Consider the following 8,410-nt stretch of genomic DNA (forward strand, 5'->3'; position numbering starts at 1 on the left):
GACAGAACAGGAGGAGACCCAGCACCGAGCCTTCAGGTACTAGACAGAACAGGAGGTGACCCAGCACCGAGCCTTCAGGTACAAGACAACAGGAGGAGACCCAGCACCGAGCCTTCAGGTACTAGACAGAACAGGAGGAGACCCAGCACTGAGCCTTGAGGTACTAGACAGAACAGGAGGTGACCCAGCACCGAGCCTTCAGGTACTAGACAGAACAGGAGGAGACCCAGCACTGAGCCTTCAGGTACTAGACAGAAAAGGAGGAGACCCAGCACTGAGCCTTCAGGTACAAGACAGAACAGGAGGTGACCCAGCACTGAGCCTTCAGGTACTAGACAGAACAGGAGGAGACCCAGCACTGAGCCTTCAGGTACTAGACAGAACAGGAGGTGACCCAGCACTGAGCCTTCAGGTACTAGACAGAACAGGAGGTGACCCAGCACTGAGCCTTCAGGTACTAGACAGAACAGGAGGAGACCCAGCACTGAGCCTTGAGGTACTAGACAGAACAGGAGGTGACCCAGCACCGAGCCTTCAGGTACTAGACAGAACAGGAGATGACCCAGCACCGAGCCTTCAGGTACTAGACAGAAAAGGAGGAGACCCAGCACCGAGCCTTGAGGTACTAGACAGAACAGGAGGAGACCCAGCACTGAGCCTTGAGGTACTAGACAGAACAGGAGGTGACCCAGCACTGAGCCTTGAGGTACTAGACAGAACAGGAGGAGACCCAGCACTGAGCCTTGAGGTACTAGACAGAACAGGAGGTGACCCAGCACCGAGCCTTCAGGTACTAGACAGAACAGGAGGTGACCCAGCACCGAGCCTTCAGGTACTAGACAGAACAGGAGGTGACCCAGCACCGAGCCTTGAGGTACTAGACAGAACAGGAGGTGACTCAGCACCGAGCCTTCAGGTACAAGACAGAACAGGAGGAGACCCAGCACTGAGCCTTCAGGTACTAGACAGAACAGGAGGTGACCCAGCACTGAGCCTTCAGGTACTAGACAGAACAGGAGGTGACCCAGCACTGAGCCTTCAGGTACTAGACAGAAAAGGAGGAGACCCAGCACCGAGCCTTCAGGTACTAGACAGAACAGGAGGAGACCCAGCACTGAGCCTTCAGGTACTAGACAGAACAGGAGGTGACCCAGCACTGAGCCTTCAGGTACTAGACAGAACAGGAGGTGACCCAGCACTGAGCCTTCAGGTACTAGACAGAACATTAGGTGACCCAGCACTGAGCCTTCAGGTACTAGACAGAACAGGAGGAGACCCAGCACTGAGCCTTGAGGTACTAGAATGTTTTCTGTAATGGTCTGTGAATTTGGAGTTTTGTTACTCATTTCTTTTGAAAATTCCTGTAATAAATGTGTGGTTGTATTTAGTAGATGATACACATTACATATCTGGAGCTTCTCTTTTCACTCTATGTGCAGAGCGCAGAACACCAGCTACCATCCCCCACCATTATTATCCCTGACCTCACTGACGCTCCCTTGTCTGAATGGGAGTGATTGTGCCCCCAGGAAGGATGCAGTATATTGGGTGTAGTGTGCTGGGGTGGAAGGACGGGTGCAGTGTGACAAGTGCAGTGTGACGGGGTGGAAAGGTGGGTGCAGTGTGATGGGGTGGAAGGACTGGTGCAGCAAGAGGGGTGCAGTCAGTGTTGCCAACCTTTCACGTTATTTTTTACTGAGAAATACCTAAAAATTTACTGACAAAAGATTTTTTTTACTGACAAAAAAATGGGCGTGGTCACGCAACAGAATGTGGGCGTGGTCATGGGTGGGGCCATATATACATGATTTTAGTATTGCTGTGAAAGGTCTGCCAGGGAAGTTTGAGCTCTGCCATAGTGTTCCCCCCCTTCCCCCAAAATACATGTAATCTTACAGCATTTCACCAAAAATCCACGTAATCTGGCAGAGGTTCTTCCAAAATACAGATAATATGGCAGTGGTTCCCAAAAAATAGATGTAATCTGGCAGCAGCGATTCCCCCAACATACACATAATCTGGCAGCAGTTCCCCAAAATACATTTAATCTGACAGCAGTGGTTCCCCAATAATAGGTAGCCCCAGGTCTACAGGTGTCCCCAGAATAGGTGGCCAGGGGTATAGGTGTCCCCAGAATAGGTGGCCAGGGGTATAGATGTCCCCAGAACAGGTAGCCAGGGGGAGAGATGTCCCCAGAACAGGTAGCCAGGGGTATATGTGCCCAGTATATGTAGGCAGGGGTACAGGGCCGGTTCTAGACTGGCACATATGAGGGGGCAGTCAAATGGGTAGGGGGCAACATGTTCGAGGAAATTTGCGGCGACTAAAGTGGGCATAGCAAGTAAATACACATAATGAGAGACAGCGTTTCACCAGTAAATGCACGTAATGACAGACAGCTTTTCACCAGTAAATGCGCATAAGAGACCGCCTTTCACCAGTAAATGCACGTAATGACAGACAGCTTTTCACCAGTGAATGCACGTAATGAGAGACCGCTTTTCACCAGTAAATGCACGTAATGAGAGACAGCTTTTCACCAGTAAATGCACGTAATGAGAGACAGCTTTTCACCAGTAAATGAACATAAGAGACAGCTTTTCACCAGTAAATGCACATAATAAGAGACAGCTTTGCACCAGTAAATGCACATAATAAGAGACAGCTTTGCACCAGTAAATGCACATAATAAGAGACAGCCTTTCACCAGTAAATGCACATAATGGCAAACAGCCAGTGTCCTCAGTATATGTAGCCAGCAGATATATGTGCCCAGTATATGTAGCCAGAGGTATGTGTCCCCAGTATATATAGGCAGGGGTATATGTGCCCAGTATATGTAGCCAGAGTTATATGTGCCCAGTAGATGTAGCCAGGGTTATATGTGCCCAGTAGATGTAGCCAGGGGGTATATGTGCCCAGTAGATGTAGCCAGGGGGTAAATGTGCCCAGTAGATGTAGCCAGAGGTATATATGCCCAGTAGATGTAGCCAGAGGTATATGTGCCCAGTAGATGTAGCCAGAGGTATATGTGCCCAGTAGATGTAGCCAGATGTATATGTGCCCAGTAGATGTAGCCAGAGGTATATGTGCCCAGTAGATGTAGCCAGAGGTATATGTGCCCAGTAGATGTAGCCAGATGTATATGTGCCCAGTAGATGTAGCCAGAGGTATATGTGCCCAGTAGATGTAGCCAGAGGTATATGTGCCCAGTAGATGTAGCCAGATGTATATGTCCCCAGTAGATGTAGCCAGATGTATATGTCCCCAGTAGATGTAGCCAGATGTATATGTGCCCAGTAGATGTAGCCAGATGTATATGTCCCCAGTAGATGTAGCCAGAGGTATATGTGCCCAGTAGATGTAGCCAGATGTATATGTGCCCAGTAGATGTAGCCAGAGGTATATGTGCCCAGTAGATGTAGCCAGATGTATATGTGCCCAGTAGATGTAGCCAGATGTATATGTCCCCAGTAGATGTAGCCAGATGTATATGTCCCCAGTAGATGTAGCCAGAGGTATATGTGCCCAGTAGATGTAGCCAGATGTATATGTGCCCAGTAGATGTAGCCAGATGTATATGTGCCCAGTAGATGTAGCCAGATGTATATGTCCCCAGTAGATGTAGCCAGATATACATCTGGCTACATCTACTGGGGACATATACATCTGGCTACATCTACTGGGCACATATACATCTGGCTACATCTACTGGGGACATATACATCTGGCTACATCTACTGGGCACATATACATCTGGCTACATCTACTGGGGACATATACATCTGGCTACATCTACTGGGGACATATACATGTGCCCAGTAGATGTAGCCAGATGTATATGTGCCCAGTAGATGTATCCAGAGGTATATGTGCCCAGTAGATGTAGCCAGAGGTATATGTGCCCAGTAGATGTAGCCAGATGTATATGTCCCCAGTAGATGTATCCAGAGGTATATGTGCCCAGTAGATGTAGCCAGAGGTATATGTGCCCAGTAGATGTAGCCAGATGTATATGTCCCCAGTAGATGTAGCCAGATGTATATGTCCCCAGTAGATGTAGCCAGATGTATATGTCCCCAGTAGATGTATCCAGAGGTATATGTGCCCAGTAGATGTAGCCAGAGGTATATGTGCCCAGTAGATGTAGCCAGATGGATATGTCCCCAGTAGATGTAGCCAGGGGTATATGTGCCCAGTAGATGTAGCCAGAGGTATATGTCCCCAGTAGATGTATCCAGAGGTATATGTGCCCAGTAGATGTAGCCAGGGGTATATGTGCCCAGTAGATGTAGCCAGAGGTATATGTGCCCAGTAGATGTAGCCAGAGGTATATGTGCCCAGTAGATGTAGCCAGATATATATGTCCCCAGTAGATGTAGCCAGATGTATATGTGCCCAGTAGATGTAGCCAGAGGTATATGTGCCCAGTAGATGTAGCCAGATGTATATGTCCACAGTAGATGTATCCAGAGGTATATGTGCCCAGTAGATGTAGCCAGAGGTATATGTGCCCAGTAGATGTAGCCAGATGTATATGTCCCCAGTAGATGTAGCCAGATGTATATGTCCCCAGTAGATGTAGCCAGATGTATATGTCCCCAGTAGATGTAGCCAGATGTATATGTCCCCAGTAGATGTATCCAGAGGTATATGTGCCCAGTAGATGTAGCCAGGGGTATATGTGCCCAGTAGATGTAGCCAGAGGTATATGTGCCCAGTAGATGTAGCCAGAGGTATATGTGCCCAGTAGATGTAGCCAGATGTATATGTCCCCAGTAGATGTAGCCAGATGTATATGTGCCCAGTAGATGTAGCCAGATGTATATGTGCCCAGTAGATGTATCCAGAGGTATATGTGCCCAGTAGATGTAGCCAGAGGTATATGTGCCCAGTAGATGTAGCCAGATGTATATGTCCCCAGTAGATGTAGCCAGATGTATATGTGCCCAGTAGATGTAGCCAGGGGTATATGTGCCCAGTAGATGTAGCCAGAGGTATATGTGCCCAGTAGATGTAGCCAGAGGTATATGTGCCCAGTAGATGTAGCCAGATGTATATGTCCCCAGTAGATGTAGCCAGATGTATATGTCCCCAGTAGATGTATCCAGATGTATATGTCCCCAGTAGATGTAGCCAGGGGTATATGTGCCCAGTAGATGTAGCCAGAGGTATATGTGCCCAGTAGATGTATCCAGAGGTATATGTGCCCAGTAGATGTAGCCAGGGGTATATGTGCCCAGTAGATGTAGCCAGAGGTATATGTGCCCAGTAGATGTAGCCAGAGGTATATGTGCCCAGTAGATGTAGCCAGATATATATGTCCCCAGTAGATGTAGCCAGATGTATATGTGCCCAGTAGATGTAGCCAGATGTATATGTGCCCAGTAGATGTAGCCAGGGGTATATGTGCCCAGTAGATGTAGCCAGGGTTATATGTGCCCAGTAGATGTAGCCAGGGTTATATGTGCCCAGTAGATGTAGCCAGGGTTATATGTGCCCAGTAGATGTAGCCAGATGTATATGTGCCCAGTAGATGTAGCCAGAGGTATATGTGCCCAGTAGATGTAGCCAGAGGTATATATGCGCCCAGTAGATGTAGCCAGATGTATATGTCCCCAGTAGATGTAGCCAGAGGTATATGTGCCCAGTAGATGTAGCCAGAGGTATATGTGCCCAGTAGATGTAGCCAGAGGTATATGTGCCCAGTAGATGTAGCCAGAGGTATATGTGCCCAGTAGATGTAGCCAGATGTATATGTCCCCAGTAGATGTAGCCAGATGTATATGTCCCCAGTAGATGTATCCAGATGTATATGTCCCCAGTAGATGTAGCCAGGGGTATATGTGCCCAGTAGATGTAGCCAGAGGTATATGTGCCCAGTAGATGTAGCCAGAGGTATATGTGCCCAGTAGATGTAGCCAGGGGTATATGTGCCCAGTAGATGTAGCCAGGGTTATATGTGCCCAGTAGATGTAGCCAGGGTTATATGTGCCCAGTAGATGTAGCCAGGGTTATATGTGCCCAGTAGATGTAGCCAGAGGTATATGTGCCCAGTAGATGTAGCCAGAGGTATATGTGCCCAGTAGATGTAGCCAGGGTTATATGTGCCCAGTAGATGTAGCCAGATGTATATGTGCCCAGTAGATGTAGCCAGAGGTATATGTGCCCAGTAGATGTAGCCAGAGGTATATGTGCCCAGTAGATGTATCCAGATGTATATGTGCCCAGTAGATGTAGCCAGAGGTATATGTGCCCAGTAGATGTAGCCAGAGGTATATGTGCCCATGGGTAGCCAGAGGTATATGTGCCCAGTAGATGTAGCCAGAGGTATATGTGCCCAGTAGATGTAGCCAGATGTATATGTCCCCAGTAGATGTATCCAGAGGTATATGTGCCCAGTAGATGTAGCCAGATGTATATGTGCCCAGTAGATGTAGCCAGATGTATATGTCCCCAGTAGATGTATCCAGAGGTATATGTGCCCAGTAGATGTAGCCAGATGTATATGTGCCCAGTAGATGTAGCCAGATGTATATGTCCCCAGTAGATGTAGCCAGATGTATATGTCCCCAGTAGATGTAGCCAGATGTATATGTCCCCAGTAGATGTAGCCAGAGGTATATGTCCCCAGTAGATGTATCCAGAGGTATATGTGCCCAGTAGATGTAGCCAGAGGTATATGTGCCCAGTAGATGTAGCCAGAGGTATATGTGCCCAGTAAATGTAGCCAGGGGGTATATGTGCCCAGTAGATGTAGCCAGAGGTATATGTGCCCAGTAGATGTAGCCAGATGTATATGTCCCCAGTAGATGTAGCCAGATGTATATGTCCCCAGTAGATGTATACAGAGGTATATGTGCCCAGTAGATGTAGCCAGGGGTATATGTGCCCAGTAGATGTAGCCAGAGGTATATGTGCCCAGTAGATGTAGCCAGAGGTATATGTGCCCAGTAGATGTAGCCAGATATATATGTCCCCAGTAGATGTAGCCAGAGGTATATGTGCCCAGTAGATGTAGCCAGATATATATGTCCCCAGTAGATGTAGCCAGATGTATATGTGCCCAGTAGATGTAGCCAGATGTATATGTCCCCAGTAGATGTAGCCAGAGGTATATGTCCCCAGTAGATGTATCCAGAGGTATATGTGCCCAGTAGATGTAGCCAGATGTATATGTCCCCAGTAGATGTAGCCAGATGTATATGTCCCCAGTAGATGTAGCCAGGGGTATATGTGCCCAGTAGATGTAGCCAGAGGTATATGTGCCCAGTAGATGTAGCCAGAGGTATATGTGCCCAGTAGATGTAGCCAGATGTATATGTGCCCAGTAGATGTAGCCAGAGGTATATGTGCCCATGGGTAGCCAGGGTTATATGTGCCCAGTAGATGTAGCCAGGGTTATATGTGCCCAGTAGATGTAGCCAGATGTATATGTGCCCAGTAGATGTAGCCAGGGTTATATGTGCCCAGTAGATGTAGCCAGAGGTATATGTGCCCAGTAGATGTAGCCAGATGTATATGTGCCCAGTAGATGTAGCCAGATGTATATGTCCCCAGTAGATGTAGCCAGATGTATATGTGCCCAGTAGATGTAGCCAGATGTATATGTCCCCAGTAGATGTAGCCAGATGTATATGTGCCCAGTAGATGTAGCCAGGGTTATATGTGCCCAGTAGATGTAGCCAGGGTTATATGTGCCCAGTAGATGTAGCCAGATGTATATGTGCCCAGTAGATGTAGCCAGATGTATATGTCCCCAGTAGATGTAGCCAGATGTATATGTGCCCAGTAGATGTAGCCAGATATATATGTGCCCAGTAGATGTATCCAGATGTATATGTGCCCAGTAGATGTAGCCAGATGTATATGTGCCCAGTAGATGTAGCCAGATGTATATGTGCCCAGTAGATGTAGCCAGAGGTATATGTGCCCAGTAGATGTAGCCAGAGGTATATGTGCCCAGTAGATGTAGCCAGATGTATATGTGCCCAGTAGATGTAGCCAGGGTTATATGTGCCCAGTAGATGTAGCCAGAGGTATATGTGCCCATGGGTAGCCAGGGTTATATGTGCCCAGTAGATGTAGCCAGGGTTATATGTGCCCAGTAGATGTAGCCAGATGTATATGTGCCCAGTAGATGTAGCCAGGGTTATATGTGCCCAGTAGATGTAGCCAGAGGTATATGTGCCCAGTAGATGTAGCCAGATGTATATGTGCCCAGTAGATGTAGCCAGGGTTATATGTGCCCAGTAGATGTAGCCAGGGTTATATGTGCCCAGTAGATGTAGCCAGAGGTATATGTGCCCAGTAGATGTAGCCAGGGGGTATATGTGCCCAGTAGATGTAGCCAGAGGTATATGTGCCCAGTAGATGTAGCCAGAGGTATATGTGCCCAGTAGATGTAGCC

This window comes from Hyperolius riggenbachi, chromosome 8 (assembly GCF_040937935.1).
Source record: "Hyperolius riggenbachi isolate aHypRig1 chromosome 8, aHypRig1.pri, whole genome shotgun sequence".
NCBI classification, from domain to species: domain Eukaryota; kingdom Metazoa; phylum Chordata; class Amphibia; order Anura; family Hyperoliidae; genus Hyperolius; species Hyperolius riggenbachi.